Source organism: Leptinotarsa decemlineata, unplaced genomic scaffold (assembly GCF_025532065.1).
Source record: "Leptinotarsa decemlineata unplaced genomic scaffold, Ldec_3_MD MMD2_tig00026330_RagTag_RagTag, whole genome shotgun sequence".
Taxonomy (NCBI): Eukaryota; Metazoa; Arthropoda; class Insecta; order Coleoptera; family Chrysomelidae; genus Leptinotarsa; species Leptinotarsa decemlineata.
In genome coordinates this window covers 6,236,112-6,257,957 of record NW_027412690.1, presented here as the reverse complement: position 1 = coordinate 6,257,957, position 21,846 = coordinate 6,236,112, and the positions used below count along the sequence as shown (strand labels likewise).

Below are 21,846 nucleotides of genomic sequence, written 5' to 3'. Positions count from 1 at the left end.
TAGTCCGTTCCTGACTTTGTAGCAAAACAACTGACTCCTGCATGAAAGCCCATCGAAGGAATTCATTCGTTTAGTCAATTACCAAAATTTGGATGATTTTGAATATTCACTTGAAAAGTTATCAAAGAAAAACATTTTTCATTTTGTAACTTCGAGGGCCCGTTACTTGGTAACGAAGGATTTTAGGAAAAAAAGTTATATGAAGTACTGGTGATATTTTGACCCCATCTATACATTCCCGAGAGGAAAAGAGGAAGTCCAGGGACACCCTGTATATAATAATAATAATAATGTTTATTTAGATTCAAATCACAAATAGAAATTACTAAAGTAATACATACAGTTGAATAAACATCGTAGAAACCACACAAGCATCAGATCTTGCTTGTATGTGGTGAAACAGCGGTCCAAATGGAAAAAATTAATATATGATAAATATTAAAGTATGAGAATGAATTATAGAAAAGGGATTCGCATATGTAATTGAACTACTTAATATATGAAATTAAAAACACACAATATGAAAGAAGCTGTTTTGAGAGGGCTTTTCTTCTAGTTTGAGTCTGAAAGTTACTTCTTTGCATGATATTCTCATATTTGTATAGACTTGATTTTTCTTACAGTTATGTTGCGGAAAATTATAATCAATAAAAAGGGATCTGATTTAGGCGACACTAGATATTTTTTTTATTGTTAAAAGGGCGAATTATTCACTCAAAAAAATGTAACATGGAAATTTCGATGCTTCATTTTCTTCTATTGAATGGTTGATTTCGAATTTTATTTGCTGGAGTTGCACATACAACTTATTTCTTCACTTTTTCAATATTCTTGACATATTCGTGTTTCAGATTTTGACCAAAACGTTACAGATTTGCTATTCATTGACAACGTTGTTGAGTAGAAAACTTGAGAATGTCTGAAAATGCTTTACTCTTCCCGAAATTGAAAATGATTTCAATTTACATGGAAGTTTTCAATGAAAGATATCCAAATTGTGATGAAAGTCACAGCATAATCCTGATTTAGTGACAAAGTTTTCCAAAATGGTACAGTGAAGAGTAGGAAAATGAATAACACACGAATATTGAATGAAAGAACTCAAATCGATAATTTGATATTTGTTGCAGAGATCAGTTTCTTACGGGCAATTCCAGAAAGCAAGACTACACGAGAAGTTCTGAAAATACAAAGATTCAACCTCTATAACATATTGATACCTACCTCAAAAGCTATACGAGAATGATTTTGACAGAACACCTTTTTGAATCCATGTTTGACATAATTGATGACATTTCTGATATTTTTTTGAATATATGTTTCAGCGATTGACAAACAAAATTTTTGTCTTGCGAAGTGATATGAGCCTGTATTTTTTCAGAAAGGTACACAACACGGTCGCAAAAACGAGTTATTCTTCAAAATACTATTACCGATTTATTCCATGAGGAAAACAGCCTATATGTATCTTTAACATTTTTCAAGGGACTATCGATCCTCTATTAATTCACAGAATATGAACTGAAATTCACGCAGTGAATAATTCAGTTCCACAGTCAAGAAACTAAAGAAAGAGAGAGATATATATTCCTAAAGAAATGGATTCACTGAAGTAGAACAATTGAATGACCTAAAACATCCCTGGATTTGAATACTACTGTTCATGAATCACAACTTTGATCATATTGACGATTTTAAGTGATGAAGTTTTCAGAAAGGTCAGTAAGTTGGAAAACGTACTTCATCATTTCAATGGGACAATCCACATTGTTCTCCAAAATGTTGAAATAATTCGGTTTTTCAATTTCTGCAAATAATATATTTGAAATTTTGAAATCCTCGGAATTGATATGTTATCTGATGTAGTGAGAAACCCCCACAGCAGGCATAGATATGAGGAGTTCCACAAGGCTTGGTTTCAGGACCACTTGTCTCCGCCCTTTATATAGACGATTTCCACAAGTTTGTCAGACAATAAGTATACATTATTACGCTGACGATAGGCAGTTATATCTGTCGTTCAGCTTCAATGACATTATAACTATGTTTCAAGGGCTTACAGTTTGAAACTTAATTCAAAAAAAAAAATTGTGTTTTTTGGAACCAAAGGCAAAGGTAATTCGGAAAAAAAAATATTTCGATTCCCATTAACAATGATCTCATTGGGTTTTTGAGGGAGGGTGAAAATTTAGGTTTATGCTTAGATGACGAACTTTGATTCAACAGGCAGATGAGTTTCAAACAGTCTCCAAACATACATTTGCTTTGTAGGTAGCTGAAATTGAGGTTATGTGAGAAATTCGCACGTTTTGTGAATGACTGGCGTATCTCTAGCCATACCACTGCTCCATACATGCAAACGATCAGATAATAAAAAACCTCAAGTATCCTTGGGGTTCTGAGGAAAGTAGACTTCTTCTATTTCTGCAGAAAAATAACGGAAAAACTGTATTTCATGAAACCACATTCAGTTATTCGGAGAGCTTTAGAAATAGGTGATTTTTCAAGTTAAAATAGTTTTTATCCCAAAAATAAAATAGATATTCAAAAAATGTTGCTGATATTCTGAGATGAATATTCTATTACTTTGACAGTGTAATTTACAAACACTATGTTCATACGTGAACTACCAATCCCTATTAATGACTTAATATTAACATTCTCTATAATATTTCAGGTACATGCTGATGCTGCTCTGCTCAAAATATCAAAGGCGGTAAGTGACTTACAAAATCACTAATATTATGGCGCATCAGGCGTACCAATAATCAAGAAAATATTTGCATGATTACGCATGACTGTAACTATGATACGACATGACGTGATTCTAGAAAGTTATCTCTGTTTATGCATCCATGATCCGTTATAGAAAACTTGTTCGAGCTTGGAAAAAGAAAAATTTGTTATTTTTAAATTGTAGCCATGAAGTCAGTAACTGATTCTACAAAGTGGATGAAACAACATAAAAATTTCGTAGATGTGAATAGATCTGATTCACAGAATAGTTCGATATTTAATAATAGTTTAAGATACATGATTATACAGCGCATTTCTTCAATGTCCCCCCCTTTTATTTTTTGAAACGGTCAACTGAAAAAATTGAAATTTGAGATAATGAAATTAATGCATGAATACTTTATTTTAAAGTGAAATTGACAGATGAAACTTTCAAGATGGCGACTTGGCGCCATCTGGGAAAAAAAATTAAATAAAAAGGGGGTCTTGTGACATAATATCAATATCTTCAATTACTACAAAATGGCGGAACTTTTAATAATTGCCTGAATACATTAACATTTAACTACATAATATGAGATAATAAGCTTGAGGTCAGTTCAGAAGATGCTCGAAACGGTTGCCTTGAACTTCTTGACATATGAAGAGCCTATTCGATATTTCACGCCAAACATTTTCGAACACAGTAACGTCAATATCTCTACAAATATTGATTATTGTCTGCAGTATATCCAATATTGAAGCAGGTTCAGTTTCGTACACCTTTTGCTTCAAGTAGCCCCATAAAAAAGTCCAAAGGTGTCAAATCTGGAGAGCGAGCTGGCCATTCCGTAGTACCTCGACGGCCAATCCAACGACCGGGAAAAGTTGTATCCAAATAGTTTCTCACTTGTCTGGAGTAATGAGGTGGTGCTCCATCTTGTTGGAATACAATATCCATATCGAATTCATTAGGATTCGCTTCGACGATTTCAGTGATGAGAGGGTCAACAGTAGTTTCCAGAATATTCAATACTTTTGTTGAATTTTTATCATTAAATAAAGGTCCTACAACATGGTTTCTCAATATTCCTGCCCAACCGTTCATTTCTCTAGATAATTGTTATGTGTTTCCCGGAAAACGTGAGGGTTGGTGTCACTCCAATAACGGCAATTTTGTCTGTGAACATTGACGTTTAAAAAATGTACATGCGTCACTTTGTGGAGATAGGTAGGATACCTTGCAATTGTTTCCGTCATGATTTCGCAGAATTCTATTCTTCGATCAGGTTCATCTACAGTGAATTGGTGTACCATTTTAATTTTGTATGGATGATACATATTCCTCTTCAAGAGTATCCAGACAGTAGAAGGAGATACCTCACAATCATTCGCGACGGAATAAGTAGACTGTTCAGGATTTACTACCACCTCACCAATGATTTGCACTTCCTGTTCTTCCGGAATGGACGAATGACCGGGGCTGTTTGTTATGTACACTAGCAGTAGTTGTGAATTTGGATACACGTTCCCTCAAATATTTTCTACAGATAGGACGCGTCGCACTGTAAATAAAAGTTGCTTCAAATTTTGTTTTCCAATGGACGAGAATTGACCATTTTAGAGATTGTTGATGTGGTACCTTTGTACTAGTAAAACCGAAAGATAAATGAGAATATTCTAACTGAATAATGATGTTTATTGTCGCACTGACATTTTTTGTCGTTTTTATGGTGCCCAGTCGCCATCTTGAAAGTTTCATCTGCCATTTTCACATCAAAGTAAAGTATTCATGCATTAATTTCATTATCCCAAATTTCAATTTTTTGAGTTGACCCGTTCAAGAAAAAAAATGCACTGTAGATCATGAGACCTCGGTCAAATTCATCAACTCATTCGACAGAATTTCTATATTTATATTCGATTCAATATTATCTTGAGTCTTGACGTAACTTTCAGCTACACCTTTTTTTCAATTGGACTAGTTTTTGATAAAATAGTCTTTTTGGAATACTATCCAATCTAGTTGAGTATTTCCCAGAAATTTGAGCGACAGACATGTTCTTTGGAAAAACATCAACTTGACTGATTTATGTAATGTTTTCTATAAAGCCAAGTAATCGATAATTGATTACAGATAATCTATGGATTCTAAAACTTTCTAATTGCAAATGGCAAAAAATGGAGGATTAACTATCGAGTCGGAGACGAGTAAATTTGATTGGGCAATAAAATCGCAATTTCAGGCAATTATAATAATTCCAGGACACCAGTTTATTGCGACTAGTTAAAGAAATATGTGTGAACGTTCCTGATTTATCGCAAATCATTTCCAATCTCTCAGGAAAAGTGAGGAGAGCGATTTATTGAGGATTAATTTCAACATCTCAGGTAAAAGGGCAATGTACGGAGCTCCTAAAAAACTACCTACTTAGATAAGTATAGATATGCATGTTTCGTCAAAAATACCAAAAGTAAAAAACAAGTACAATTACCTTGTCTTCTTCCAACCTCAGTTGCTGCTCATCAACATCTTTTTCGGGTATATTAACATGTTCAATTTTGGCTTGGTTATCAGCTAGACCCCACAGACTGGGGTTATAAGTTGGTCAACAAGTCATTAGAAAAAACCGAGGTGAAAGACTTAGGCATTACTTATAATAGTACTTTTTCCTTCACAAAGCATATAATGGTATTAGTAAAATCTGCAAATCGTATGTTGGGATATTTAATGAAACGAACGCGTGAATTTAATAATATAAATACAATTAAATTACTCTACTATACTATAGTTAGACCAAAACTGAAGTTTGCTTCAATAATTTGGACAGGAGAATACAAAACTACTTTAAAAGAAATTGAAAAGGTTCAAAACAAATTTCTTCGATATCTCTATTTTAAAAAATATCATAAATGGCCCGATTACAATTTAATACGAACATCACGGCTAAGGAGCGAATTCAAAATATTATCATTAGAACAAAGACGCAATTTGTCAGCCCTGATATTCATATATAAAATAATTAATAATCGAATTGATTCCCCCGAAATCCTACACTTGATTCCGTTTCATGTCCCTTCACGCCGTACTCGACATACAATTATGTTCAATATTTCTGTGTCAATATCTAGCACTAGATCACCTCTCGCAACCATGTTGATATTAGCTAATGAATTCAATGAAATAACGGATATTGATTGGTCTTTACCATATTCCAAATTCCGTAACACAATACTGAATAATATACTGAATATATCTCCGTGAAAATTAAATCTACCTAAAACTGTACCCCAACAGTTCTTATAGTAGGTACGTAATAAAAATATATTTCTTTTTTAAGTTGAATTTACATTGTATATATTGTTAATAATAGGAATCCATGTAATAAAACTTAACAAGTTTGTATGAATCAAATAAATAAATAAATAAATAAATTAGAACCAGTCCAAACTTTATTTCCACCTGTGCCGGAAAAACTGCTGAACACAATATTTTACTACTGCAAAACGGGGTGCAGTGCTAAATGTAGTTGCAAAAAAGCCGGAATGTTAAATTGCTTTTATCTTTTCAATCTCTGCTAATATCCATTATTTTGCAATAGTTTCAAATTAAACTGAATCACAACTGACCCGTGAAATAGACCTACTGGGGAAACTACGTTATAAAAACGCGCTAAGTACTCTACCTCATAGCTGGCGTGAAAACGTGTGCATATTATGACGATTACAACTTTTACAACTTTCTGAATTGTTATATCTCAAAAACGGTGGCTCGTAAGAAAAAAAAATCGATACATTTTTTGTAGATAATTTCATGATTTACAATTTTTGTCGGAAGTATTTTCACGATAAAACCCACCGTTTTGCTGAAAATCGCGAAAAACTAATTTTTTCGACCTTTGACTTTGAATAAAAATGTTTCCATACAGGGGAAAGATGGGAAACTTCCAAATTTCATTTTAAATCATATTTTAAACAATCTTACTGATTTTCATCTTGGTGGGAATTTAGGTAGCTTCAAATGTCTAAATTGACCGGACTATTGGAGAGGAATTCTCAGGTAGAGTAAACTACATTGCTGAGTTTCTCAGTGTACATGTTGAACGAGAAACACTTCAAGAAAAAAGTAAAGCTACTCTTAATATTTTGAATTTCGAAACTGTGTTCTTTTTTCTCTCTTTTTGAATTGATGAAGAAAACATGCTAGTCTCACTCATATGTCATAAGATTATAGCTGCACTATATTTTGAAGTTATTGCATGTAAACCGGCTGTGTTCGGAATGAGCTGCAGTTATCTTTCTGTTTCGATTAGTTTATACAAATATAATATTGATGCGACACCACGGGGCGCTTGAGTCAGCTTCATTAACGAATTTTTCGTGTAAACTGGTTGAAAAAGTTTAACTTACCAACAAGCGAAGCGACTGATTGGAAATAAATCTCCCAGTGGAATCTGAAGATTTACTGAAATCATTTACTCTTGTGCATAGCCTTTGTAAGGATAAGCACATGTATTTTACTGGGGTGAATACTACAACTAGGTAACTGCAAATCAGCTGTTTACAATTAATGTTTTTTTCACGACTTTGGTAGAATATGGAGGCTTGATTAAATGTCATTTTGATACGATTTCATAATTTCATTTATTTACCACTAAAAATATTTTGATGGACTGTTGGAAACTTTTGGTGTAGTAATGAATATTACTGAAGTTTCATCCCAACACCAAATCATTATTTTCAACACCTAGACACGTGTTTCAATCACCAAGTGATCATCTTCAATAGGAATATTGAACTGTTTAATAAGAATTATGCACCAAACCATCATTTAAACTCCACGACACGTGTTTCGATCACCAAGTGATCATCTTCAAGAGGAAGATTGAACTGACTGCAGATTTAATAGCAATATTAACGTGAACAAATTTTGGAAAAACTGAATATCTTCTACAGCTCTTTCGAAAACAAATATCTGCTTGTAATAGCCCAATTTTTGTTGAGTACTTTGATAAACAGGGTGGTTATTGAACGTGCAGCAAAAATTTAAGGAACTATTCTTTGGACTATTCTTAGGATATGTTGTCCCTTCATGATTATTGATAGAACGCTTTGTTTCGAAGGCATCAACATTTATTAGCCAAAAATTACATGTAATGTTTCTCAATCTACAAAAACTGTTGAGAATGACTACCCCCCGACTCGGATGCAAGAATTCAATCATCTCTTCATCGACTCCCTAACTCTTTCAAAAACACCAGAATCGTTTCTGATTGCCTTACACCCAGCAAATTGAATGTCTGCAGCCGTTTATAGTAATCGGAATGTTGTTGATAAATATTAACGGAATTGTTAGATTTGTTATTACTTGGTAAGTCCAGTGTAGTACGCTTTACTCTTTTTTCGGTTTCGTTAATAACTTTAGAATTACCAAAATTGTTGAAACTCTTTTCCGCCCCATATCTTCGAAACAAAGCGCACTATCCAAAATCATCACGGAACAAAATATCCTTAGAATAGTTCAAGAAAAAGTACTCTGACTTTTTGCCGTATGTTTAATGAACACCTTGTAGATACTCTTCAATAGGATCATTTTCCTCTTGAAGACGATCACTTGGTGATCAAAACATGTGTCAAGGTGTTAAAAGATTTCTCGCGTTCAGCATATTCCCAATAGTTTCACCATCAACGAAGATGTTCCCCAGGGATCCATATTGTCTCCAACCATATTTTTATTGTATGTCAACGAATTACTGGAAAAAAATCTAGAATTTAATATATTGCTTTGCTGACGACATCACACTTGTCTTGTCGTTCCAATTTGATTCCAGGACATTGAATACGGAGGCACATCTTTTGGGGTGAAAGTAACTAGGTTCAATTCAATGCCACAAAAACGCAGGCATCGATTTTCTCCAAGAATATAAATGTCAGACACCTGCTTCGATAAGTTTGTTGAGGGTTGAAATGGAAACCAATATGTCTTGGCACAATCATGTCGCTGGAATTACAAAGGCTGCTTCTCAAAAACTTGAAACACTGTTCCGGACCAGAAAGCCATACACATCTCAGCAACTTTTGATGCTTTTGACGAAGATCAGACTTTCTTAGGATTATTGTTCTCATGTATGGAGCACCGCCCTCAAACATACCCTGAAGCTACTGGATTCCATCCAGAAAAGAGCCATCCGCCTGTTTGGAGACGCGGACATCACGTGCAACCTTGATAGCCTGGAACATCGAAGAAAGGTTGGAGATTAGTCTCTCTTTTGTAGATACTTCCACAGGAGATGTTCGAGTGACTGGGCACATTTGATCCCACCAAGAGTGATACATATCAGAAATACTCGACGGACTGTGGCTGCTCATCGTTTTGAGGTTCAACTCATTACACCTCGAACTTCAATGTTTAAGAACTTTTCCATTTGGAAAACTGCTTTCATGTGGAATAAACTTCATTCCAAATAGATTTAATCGCCAGCGATTCAAATCCATTATGAATCGCTACTGTCTCACAGGCACCTTTCTTAGATCGTCTTGAAGATTTTCCTGTAAGTGCTTGTATTTTGTCCTTGAAAAAAATCTAAATCCCAAACATGGTAAAAAATTTTTTAAACAAACTCATCAAATGGACATATAATAAAATAAGTACCAATTTCTACATGACAAAAAAAATTCAAAAGAGGCGAAAATTTCAGTCAAATTAGTCATTCCATAAATTTTCAGAATTTTCCAACCAATGATTACTTAGCAATCCAAAAGATTAAGTCTCGAACCTATCCCATCCAAAAGTAACCGTTCATAGTCGCGGGGAAGTCCCTCTGCCAAAATATGGTTTGCAAATGTGAAATTGATTTTCACATTGAAAAAATACTCCTAATATCTTTCATTCTTTGAAAAAAGGATCTTTCCGTTTGACCAATATTGTGCAACAACCACAGGTCAGTCGACAATGAAGTTTTGTCTTTATTTACTTCAATAAATTTGCTCAAATTATTACATATTTATCCGGTAAGTCCAGTTCAGTAAAATAAGGCCAGTATGAACACGTTTGGAAGGTATTATGTATCGAAACATTTGTCGAGGTTAATGCAGTTTCGAAAACTGTCCAGTGAAAATCTCACAATAAAATGTTACTTGAATAGGTAGAACTGAAAAGAATTCAAGCAGGCCATACGAACCAGGAGATAGAAACGTCAAAGCTGGGCTGGTCAAGGGAGAAGCTTTCTTTATCTATGTTGGAAATGTCATAGACCGGATTGTCTGGGAGCTAGCCCATGGCCTGATTCACTGCCACCTTTTCAGATCTATTCTGATGCTCAATGGTTGTTAGAGCTCATTGTCTAGCTTGATCTCTTTGATGAGACTCCATAGCCTTGACACTCACCCCTTCATACTGCTGGCAGCCTCTAGTTGTCCTTACCCGCATCTTACATCGCTTGCTGTCACTTCGCATTCACAGATCACACCTTTAACAATACCTGGAGTATATCGAATTTCTCAAAGCTGCGAGTCGGTTCAGAACAACGGGAACAACAACTCTTGCACCAACACGGGCACTACAACCGTTACCACATAACTGTTTTTATCGTCTACCGCAGTAGTAGACGAAACGTCAGGTATAAAAACCTGCAGATTACGGCTGAGAAACCCGAAAAGATAGCTTTCACACAGGTATTCGCGGATGTGAAAATTTATATTCTTTGATATAATGGGTTATGAGAAAGACTGGATCAGACAAGCGAGCCAGCAAATTACTCTGAGAACAGTACAAAATGTTCAGCAATTTCTGGTTGAATTTCATTGAAACTGGAAACATACGTGGTTACTTTTCATCAGACCCCTCTGTACATAACTGAACAAAATATCCATCAAACGAGGATACCTGTTCTCTTCCGTACTGCATATAGTAGAATCAGAGCCGTCGCCATGGGGGTGGATGGGGGAAAGCCTCCCTCCCCTGCATTTTCGACTTGAGAAAAAGTTAGGAAATTTTGGGCCGTGAAGATTGAAAAAAATTATGGTAAAAAAATGAATAAAAATTCAAAAAAATAAAAATGAGAGAAAAGAAAGGAAGAGGTTATAAGAAAAGGGAAAGAATCAAGAGAAGGTCGGGATTTCCCAAAATGCATAACTTGGAGATCCCATACTTTGAAATTCTGAGTTGTTTGAGAACTTCAAAAATATTTAGTTTCTCCCAAGTAAGAGAACAGTCCCAACTTTTTGCTGTTTTTTCAACTTGGAAAAGTTGGAAAGTTTCGGGCCGAGAAGATAGAAAAAATAATAGTAGAAAACAATAACCACAATATTATTTAAGTATTGTTTCCTTTCATTTGTATTGAATATTCCGATACATCGTGGATATGGTGGTCCAAAGTAGAATAATTCCCATTATTATTTGTATAATTAATAAAATTTATTTTTGTTTGTGCATTCCCTAACGGGCATAAGCATTCAGCCAATCTTTAGATAGCTGAGTAAGATCCAATGAAGGTGTGTCCGCCCAATCCAATTCCCTAATATTTGTTGAGTAGTATATGAAGTAAAATCAATCGATGAATCAATTCATACTCATGTAAATGAAGTTGTTTAACATCTCAAGATGTTTCGCTATTTCAACTTTTCCAGAATAAACTGTTTTCGGAAACATAAAATCATTCGACGCTCGCGGGCACTATTGAAACTTGGATTGATATTAGTTCATTTGAATAATCACCTCTGCACACCTGTTGCTTCGAGTTTCTGTCGTCTGATTACTTTTGGGTTACAGGTCAACCTTGGTTAATTCATTCAAGAAATTTCCATTCAAATCATTGAAGGGAAGAAAGATCAGTAGAGTTCATGCAAAGCAAGAAAGGTTTCCAATGTCAGTAGGTTCATAATCTGAAGTCCGGGTTGAACCTCGTCTGGTGTTTTCACTTATTCGATGTTTCGACTTCGGCTTTGAAGCTATTTTCGAAAAGGTTTGACTACAATGAGGCTCAATCTGCCTACTTCATATGTAGTAAAAACAAGCTTTAAGCGTTTTGTGACCTGACGTCGGGGCTTCAATCTGCCTACTCCTCAGGCCTAGTAGCTGGTCTCCGTAAGGTCCTCACTCCGTCTACTCCTAAGCGTCGACTGAAGAGGATGAATCTAGAAAACCGACAATTATTGAACTTCTCACACGTTTCAGTCGTTGAACTGTTTTGAATTGCGTTTACCCTATCATTACCCTTTTCAATAAGATTTTTCATTCAAATGTAATCAAGAGAAATATTGAATCCTCCAATTAGTTAAGAATTATATTATACTGTCTTTATATTTTTCATTTGATCTCCAAAATCTTCATTTTTTTTCAATCGAAGTTAAAGCCAATATTAGAAATGAAGGAAAGTTTGCTTGAAGATGATTGACAATGTTTCATGGTGAATTTCATTACCTCATGACGTTACCTCATAACGTTTCGTGAGGTAACGTCAATGTTCTTTGTTCAATGTTCTTTGCTTGTATTTCAATCTATTGTAATTTTATTATAGGTTTTTTGGCTCAATATAGTGTTATTTTCATTTATTCATTTTGATTTTCAATTGTACTGGCTCTTTCAGGGATTTCAAACCATTTTATATCAAATTCGACAATTGAACTCCTTTCTAATGAATATGAGCTGCAGTTCTTGTGGTTCTGGTTAACTGTCAGTGGAAGAGCCGAATCGATCCCTCTACAAAACCCTTCATCACTTGGAAGGATCGATTGTAGCTTGAGAAATGGTTCTGATACAGATTCTGTGAAACATGTTCCTCCTTAAGAATCAGTTATCTTAAAAATATTGAGAGGAAAATTGTATTAGATAGGTTAGGAAACACATTAATAACATTTTACTAGTGTTGTTCATGAAGAAGAATCTCAAGAACAAGGTTTTAACGATGAACGAGAATGTTTCCTACTCATTCACCAAACTCAAACAAATGTTCATGCAGTTGCAGTTTCGTGAGAGTGTATCATCTTTCCCACTAAGTGATTTCCTGGAGTCTTTGAAGGACAACAAGAGGATTGCTTTGAATTCTTGGTGTTCTTGTTATTCGTGAGCAAAAAAATATCAGAATCAACACTTCTGACCCTTCTGGATTGGATGATTCCGTAGAGTCTATCTCGTCTTAGGTTTGTAGACGTTTTGCTGGAAAAATCCTCACTTGTTTAGTTTGTAGTAAATGTTCAAGAGGTAGCAAAAACGTAGAGGTAGCAACTAGCGTTTCCTAATATGACTGATAACGAGTCCGTGCTGAGCTTGTGCTAATCATCTGAAAATGGAACTTTAATGGGTGATGGTCAACTGTATTTCCAAATATGCGCCAAACGAACTGACTATTATAAGACAACAAGTATAGCTGAGGCACCAGTCAATCTAATAATAACACTGATGATCTTCAAACATTACTCATGTCTGACGGAAGCACCAAATTCTTACGAAGGTTCGAAATAGATGAACACTTCATTCTAGCAGACCACTATCATAATATTCAAGCAGTCATTGTTCACTGTGGTTCTGGCGTTAAATCTAGTCATTATCACGCATTGGTCAAAGACGAGACGGACTGGTTTAAGTTTGACGATAATCGTGTCACTAAGTGTTCTGGCGATGTCTTGAATTTATTAGAGCCTCTGGATACATTTTGTTTTATGAAAGAGAGGACATTGGCAGATCAAGATCTTTAAATTATGTGGTGCTGCAGGTTTTTCCGGGTATTCCTGCAGCTAAAAAAGCAAATGTGTCACTGGAATCAATCAAGTCGCCCCGGAGCGCCAATTAATTTTTGTTGTTTCATAATTTCATGATTGGTATTACTTTCTTCTCTAATGAAATATATAAAAGTTATTCTAGAATGTTATTAAAAGGTTCCCATTTCTTTTCTATTTCGATATGCTTTGAGTTATGAATAACTATAATAATTATTAACTTTGTAGGAGTTCATGAAACATAGAAATTTCCATTTTTCATTTTTCATGATGATCTTCTACCACGTAGTAACGGCTACATCCATCAATTCATTTGTAGGAATCCGTTATCAAGCAGAAATTGGTTTTTGAAATAATTGAATTCTCATAGTGAACTCCAATATTTTTTTTACTGCCAGAATATATTCAAATATGTTTTCAAATATGATTGAAGTTCTGGGAATATGTAGTTATAAATAAAGAAGTAGAAATATTCAAAAATATTCAGCTTGCAAGTTTTATTAATTTTATTTCTTCATCCTAAGAGTCACGAATATTTGAATTTTTTCATTGTTGTATATCTTAAGAGAGACGAGAATTAAAATATTCTGATTTTCAGTGGAGATCTATTGAAATGCTTTGAGGTTTGATATTTATATTTCATGAGTTGACATATATTTTTTGAAAATGGAAGGTTTTACTACAATTTTCACTTCCAACTCCATACATTTAGGGGTATTTCAAAAGTTATGTCTGTTTTTATGAATCGACTTTAAACTGTAATATCTCAGTGAATAGTCATCATTCAATTAAATCGAAATAAGCGTTTAAATCTGTTAATCCGTTAATCAGCTGCCGCCCCCATACGAACGACAACTCTCAGAAGTTGAGCGTCCTTTGTATCATTGAACTTTTGCCAACGTAATACAAGTCGATTAATTCCGTCAGTATAAAAATTTTATGTTCGGGATTCGATAAGGTTTTTGCCTGATCCTGCCATGACATGTAATGACATTAAAACGGACAAATCTTTTTAAACAACCCAATATTATGAATAAAGAGCCCTGTCGTGATCTGTCTGACTGAATACTGAAATCCATATGGTCATTCAAAAGAAAGCTTCTTTGTGGATTATTTGAAATATGATGATGTTACCCATGAGAAGAAGTTGTGCTACCCTGCGATCTTGTATCAAAAGTTATACCTGATTCCTTTGAGTTCAACAAAAAAAATTGGTAAAAATTGTTTTCCTTTTATAGGTCCACAATTTGTGATGGCATATGCCTACCTCTCAAGACTAACTAGCCATATAGATTTCAATATTTTAAATAATGGTCACAATTATAGTGGTGATTGAAAAGCTGTTGAGATGAATACGATATTATAATTACCTTTTTATCATAGGCTTCAAGTCAATACCTTGAGAGTCATCGTTAAATTTATTCTACCGCGCGGTAAAATTAATTCAAGCGGCCTCACAAACTGTATTAGTTTTTTTCACGTAGTGTATTACTTTCAAGGTTAAGGTTGCATTTTCGTTCTTTATTGTTTTCAGGTAAGGTACTTCCCATTCTGAAAATCAAAATCGATAGTTGCAGACATACTGTTTTTCAGCTGTTATAAAACTATGACAAAAATGTAGGTCGCAACAGGTTACTACATGAATGATTTATATTGTTTTTTTTTTCTAGATGTTCTTGGCTGAAAAATAAAAAATATATCATTATCATTGGCTAGTTGTTTCCTATAGGAATGATTGATTGCTTAATCTAAATCACCGGCTAGCAATGTATGTAATCAATTATTGCAAATTTGAATAGATTGCAAATAAAACACCAATTACTTTACCATTAATAATAATTGTTGTAGATGTCCGGGTTTTGATTGATATTTGATTTGAGTAAATTGTTGTTTGCTTGACAATGATTAATGAATATGAATGTAGATATTTTTATCAACAAATTGTCATATCTACTAGGAGCCTCAAAATAATGAATATGTATGTATTCGTGTACTCGTGATAAGTGAACATTTACACCCATTTTCTATAGTAGCCGCCCAGAAAACAATAATATGGGGTTTTCATATTTACTCCATTTCTGAAATTTATATTTTAACTTTCGGCAACACTGATAGACTGTCAGCCTCGTCTATTTTTACACTGATGGGTTTTTCGAAACTCTTCAATGAAAAAACAATGCAGTTGACTCATAAAACCACCTTGTAGTGACTTAAATTGAATTCAAAGTGTCAATTATTATCATCTATAGTGTTATTGATTTCACAAAACAACAAAAAAATAGTTTTTGAATGTTTCCTACACTAAATTAGTCAATTTCTACTAATTTTGGGGTGATAAAAACGAAAATAACAATGAAAAATTTTTATTAGCTCTGGTTTTTGAGATACACAGTACTTAATCTTAAAGAGTAGTTATACTATACGTGAAAAGTGAAAGTACATAAAACAATATTGTTATGTTTCTTTTAGAATATTTTAAGTACAAAATTAATAAAAAAAACATTATTCTTAGTGTTTTGACAAATAAAAGAAGTTTGTACCACCAAATTTCAATTAAGTCCATCCGATTCATTGTAAGATCGCTGTCGTTTAGCTTGTCTTTTATAAAACACTTCTGGAGCATCCCTACACACAGACCAGCAGTAGTCTGCAAGCATTGCTTCATTCCAACGGCCCTGATATCTCTGTTCCATTAAGGCAACGTCTTGATGGAATCTTTCTCCATGTTCGTCACTCACAGCTCCACAGTTTTGTGGGAAGAAATTAAGATGAGAGTGAAGAAAATGAATTTTTAAGGACATGTTGCATCCAAGTTGGTGGTAAGCTTGAAGAAGCTCTTTAACCAATGCTGTGAAGTTATCATATCTTTTGTTACCTAAAAACCCATGTACAACCCCCTTAAAGGCTTCCCAGGCTCTTTTTTCATTTCCTGTTAAAATCATGTCAAAAGCAGGATCATTTACGATTTCACGGATTTGAGGCCCAATAAAGATGCCTTCCTTGACTTTAGCATCACTCAACCTGGGAAACTTTGCTCTCAAGTACTTAAAAGCTTGTCCTTCCTGGTCCATGGCCTTCACAAAGTTTTTCATTAGTGCCAACTTAATATGTAATGGGGGAAGGAGAACATCCTTAGGATCTACAAGAGGCTCGTAAACTACATTTTTCTCATTAGGGTTTAGGTCTCGTGTAGGCCAGTTCATTTTTTTATAGTGAGATTTTCTATCCCGACTGTCCCACAGACACAAAAAACAACAGTACTTGGTGAACCCTAATTGCATTCCTAGGAGTATAGCAATGACTTTCAGATCACTACAGATGTGCCACTTGTGTTGTTCATATTTGATTGATTGGAGAAGTGTTTTCATATTTATATACGTTTCCTTCATGTGAACTGCATGACCTATAGGAATAGAGGGTAGCTGATTTCCATTATGCAGAAGTACAGCTTTTAAGCTTAGTTTTGAAGAGTCTATAAACAGTCTCCATTCAGATGGAGTGTGATCCAAATTCAAGCAGTCCATCAAACCATTAACATCAGAACAAACTACGAGGTTAACTTTTTTCTCAAAAAAAAGAAGCAAATCTTTTTGACGCTGTCTGTACTGAGATATTTTCACATCATGTTTTAGAAGATTCCACTGTTGTAGTCTTGACCCTAACAGCTCAGCCTTTTCCTTAGACAAGCGAAGATCTCTTATAAGGTCACTCAACTCTGCTTGACTAATTCTGTGCGGATCACTAGACCTATCGCTTACCTCAAAATCAGGGTCATAGGATGTAGAAGGATGGGTTGCTCCTTCTAAACAGTCTTCATCACCTTCCTCTAAAATTTCATAGTTTTGGGGTGGAGAAGGGACTGGCAAATTGTCTGAGTGTGGTACAGGCCGAAGAATATACATATATATAATATAATGATACTATATCTTGAAAACAAGAGCTAATATATAATTTTTATGGTCACTTTCGGTTTTAACACGTGGAAATACATTAAAATCATCTAATTTCAACCCCGAAACAAAAACTTTGTTGTGTTGTGATTTTCATCAGGTAATAGGTCAGTATTCAAAATTATTTGTTTCCAGATTCAATAGTCTCAAAAAAATATCGTTATACCTGTTTTTTTAATACAAAACACATGCACTACAGGAAAATTCTTAAAACGTTCTAAGAGCGGTGAATAAGCAAAAGGAGCTATGAATCGCAAGAGATAAAATTCATTTGAAAAAACAATCTCAGAGAGTTTATTCCACATAAATGCAGTTCTCCAAATGAAAGAGTTTTTGAACAGTGAATTTCGAGGTGTACTGAGTTGAACTTAAAAGTTTGCCACACATCATCAAAGTCCTTAGAAATATCAAGCGCAACAGCTAAAGAAGATATTATATAGATAGTGAAACACATGCTGTTATTGTGTGTAAAATCTCGCAAGTAAAAACATTAAAAAATATTTCAAACGTTTTACTTTACCACTTTCTTGCAATATGCGTACAAATTTTGACCTTTCAATTTCAATATTATTGGTTTGAGACATCCTACATCAAGTATATTTTTGGCTGAAGTGATCTGAAATGATTCAGTAATCTATGTTCCTTATTTGTACAGAGCTACTTTTCAAAAACGCTACTTTTCACGTAATTTTGCAGTCATGACACAAAATAATGGAAAGAACTAAAGAAAATAAATATCGATATTTTGCATAAATTTACTCTGATTTTACACTAATTGCGTGTAAATAGTTCCCCTCCTTTTAAAACATTTTTCCAATGAATATTGAAAAAAGCGTCAATTATATGACACCTTCGAATTAATTACAGTTTACTAAATACATTATTCAACACTTTCGAGGCTAATAACAGATTGCAAGTAGGCCTGAGAATAGATCTTTACATTTTGCATTCCATTTATCATTCATTAAATTCTTCCAATAACAAGAAAAATCGAAGTTTCAAAAATGGCTGTGACGTAACTACTATCGATACATTCCCCCCTCTTTCAAACCACGTTCCAAAACTTATATAATTTTTGTAAAGCAAAGTACATGAATGAATATACGACATAACTATTCAAATAGTACTAATCAATCAAATATATCTTTGCTTCGTGATATGAAATGCCTTTCAATTTTGGAACTAACCATCAAATCTACCTCGAAAACAAGTTGGTGATGTCGCACACACTGTTAGAACAACAATATTACAGAAATAAATGTAAAACTAAATTATACAATACCCGGTGTTGCCGGGTTCATATTAAATGTTACGTCACAACCATTGTTTTTACTCGATTTTGGAAAAACTACTGACAAAAAAATTGTAAAAAGTAAACCGGGACACTATTATATGTGGTAATCCCAATAGCAGTATAAAGATTCATTCAGCCACCTTAAAATATATTTTCAAATGTCACACCTAATCATTGAACTGACAGTTAATGAAGATGACGCTTTATGTTATACACTTTTTTCAGAGCAATTTTGTGAAACATTTACTTCAATTCGGAGCTTGTGAAGAAATGATCGTAGCTCATTTGAAATTAAATGAAATAACGAAAATGTTATGTATTTTTGGATTCTTTTTCAGGTTGGTCCTCATTATGAAATTTCATGATATTACTCCCATTCGGGACATTCTTCACGAATGAATTTCAGTTCAAAATATTCCTGATTTAAGTCGTATAGAAAATATAGTATTCTATTTGCGAAAAATGGTTGAACACTCACTCGAATGAATTACGACAAGCTTCATACTCAAGAGTAATGACCGCATTTCTCGCTCGTTGAATAATATACAATTGATCATACTGTACTAACTCATTGTTACAACTAAACACAGTGTTTTCGTGATTATCTGTTTTTTAGATTATGACCAACTGTTTTTATGATACTTCGCTGGAAATAAATGTGAATCCAATGGCGTAGTAATTTTTTCGAAACACATTGGTTGACAATTGAAAAATATCAGTAGATATAGGTGACCAAATTAAAATCTCACATGTGATGCTCTGTTTGGAACCTTCGGTGTAGTAATGAATATTGAAGGAGTTCTATCCCAACACCAAACCGTTATTTTTGACACCTCGACACATGTTTCGATCACCAAGTGATTATCTTCAAGAGGAAGGTTGAACTAAATATATATACAATGTTGTTCTTATTCATACCACAGATACCTCTGCTAAGTACCTGCGTCGTGATTGTCTTAAATTAATTTCACAATGTTGCCTTATCTACTAGTCTTGAATAATTTTACACTGTTGCTTTATCAGATTTACCTGCGCCAGCGAAACGTCAGGAAGAAATTCCAAAAATCGACGGCCTTCACCTCCGAAAAATAATGACATTGAAAATCTCGCCCACGAAAGCCTCAACCATTTTGTTTGATTTAAAAGGTTAGCCAGGCATTTATTGAATTCTCAAAAATCAATCTGAATATTCTGGTAGAACGTCGTTCCTGACAAGCTCAAGAGAGATTAGTGAGATTGATTTTCAATTTGAATTTTCGATACAGTTGCTTATCTATTTTCGAGAAGTACAAACTTCTCAAATGTGTCTGCGAAATACTTTTTACGATTGGCATATTTGCTAAACAGAATATAGCACATCAAAGGTGAAATTGGTGATAGAAGAGAATCGTTGGCAGTATGCCACATAATCCAGCTTGACTATAATGGATTCTGCACAATGTCTCATGTCTGAATCTTCTGAGGAAAAGCCCAGATTGACAATCAATTTGCCTTTTTTTTTAATGCATGTAAAATTTGGGAAAATTAATGAAATGATGTTGATTTCTATTTTCGTAAAAAATATACTAAAAAAAGCATTCAATTCAATTAAAATCACATATTACATATCAAATTGACAAATTACAAATGATATCAATAATATAAATGGAATAGGTAGTATAATTAGATTCAATTGACATATTATAAATGAATTAGCCTTCACGAGGTTGACATAAAACAAATGAAAGTTATATAAAAAAACTATAAATGAAAGGTTCTATGTGTTGCGGAACGGCTAACATATTTATTTTTATTTACTTAATTTTGCCTCACCTTGTACCCTCAAAACGACTTCAATATGATTGCGCCCTCTGTGGTATGTTGGAGCGATGAAAAAGGACGAACATTGTTGAATACTCGGTGTGGTGGATTGTCCGCCATTCTTCACTGCCCAGTTCAATTATTCGCTATTTTGATAATGATATTTATGTGTTATCACACCGCATATCGTGCTTCTCGATACACTGATCAGCTTCGATTTCAAGAACTAGTACCAATCTCAGGACTCTGATGAGACAGCCGCAATCCACTCAAAGTAAATCGTTTTTGAGGGATTTTCTTTAGCTTTTTTTGTTAAATAGCATAACGGTACACTCCCTACTATTACCGTTCCGTTACACAATGTAAGATACACTCCTTGATAAAGTTCAAAGAGTTTCCATTAATGTCACATATGTTACATATCTACTAAATTAAAATTATAACACATTAAATTTACTGGTGCTTTGAGATTCACATTTGTTCTACTACTCTGACAATGAAATGTTTTCTCGTATCTTAAGTTGAGGCGTGGTACATAAAAATTTATTTTTTGTAGGAACGGAGTACAGAAGATGTTATTTATTGAATCACATATACAAATTCATATACATATTACATATAAAAATAACATATAAAAATTCATAAAGGGGTAAAGTGGCCTATTTCAAATTAAACATCAAAATTATGTTATTTCAATACAGATTTATTGAATTGAAGGAGTTATATTTTTAGGAGAGATTAATTTTTGGGAAAGAAAGTTTTTGGCTTTCTACTACTCCATCTTAATACAGAAAAATGTGGGAATCTTCCAAAGAAAGGAAGGAAGTAATCAATTTGAAAATAAGTAACTCTATACATGGATGTGTAGATCATGCAAAGAAGTAACTTTCAGACACAAACTGAAAAAAAGTCCATAAATGAAGAACCAAAAGTCGAGTGTTTGTGTATCTTTGATCCATTGAATTGATACGTATCTGTCACAAGGTGACAGCCATGTAAATGCACTCCTCATTCAAACGCTTTTTGATGTGAAAACCGTCTCACAATGAGCACACGTTGCCAACTGTTATGGCGAAAAATAAATCATCCACTTGAGACGTGAATAGAACCTATGCTATTTCCATCCAACTTGTCACATAAAGATGCAAACTTATTACTTTATTCCGCGTCTTCAGTTACGTGGTTCCGGCACTAAAATAGCATGACTGTCTCGATTGAGATATTCTGATTTATTCGCATTTGTTTTTCTTAAAGGTATGCATTCTGATTCATCTTTCTATATTCAAAATGAAAATGTATAGACATAATATGAGGTTCGTTTGATTGATACAGATGTTAACTTGTGTTCAGGAACTATCAGATTATAATTTT

At 34.0% G+C, this 21,846-nt stretch overlaps 1 protein-coding gene across 1 annotated transcript in view; it reads left to right on the top strand.

Moving 5' to 3' along the window:
• The window catches only part of LOC111517492 (uncharacterized), a 297,412-nt gene that overhangs the window by 105,558 nt on the left and 170,008 nt on the right, over positions 1-21,846 (top strand). The window contains exon 2 of the mRNA XM_074182893.1: positions 2,678-2,716. The gene's annotated coding sequence lies outside the window, so the exon portion shown is untranslated. The remainder of the gene's footprint in view (positions 1-2,677; positions 2,717-21,846) is intronic.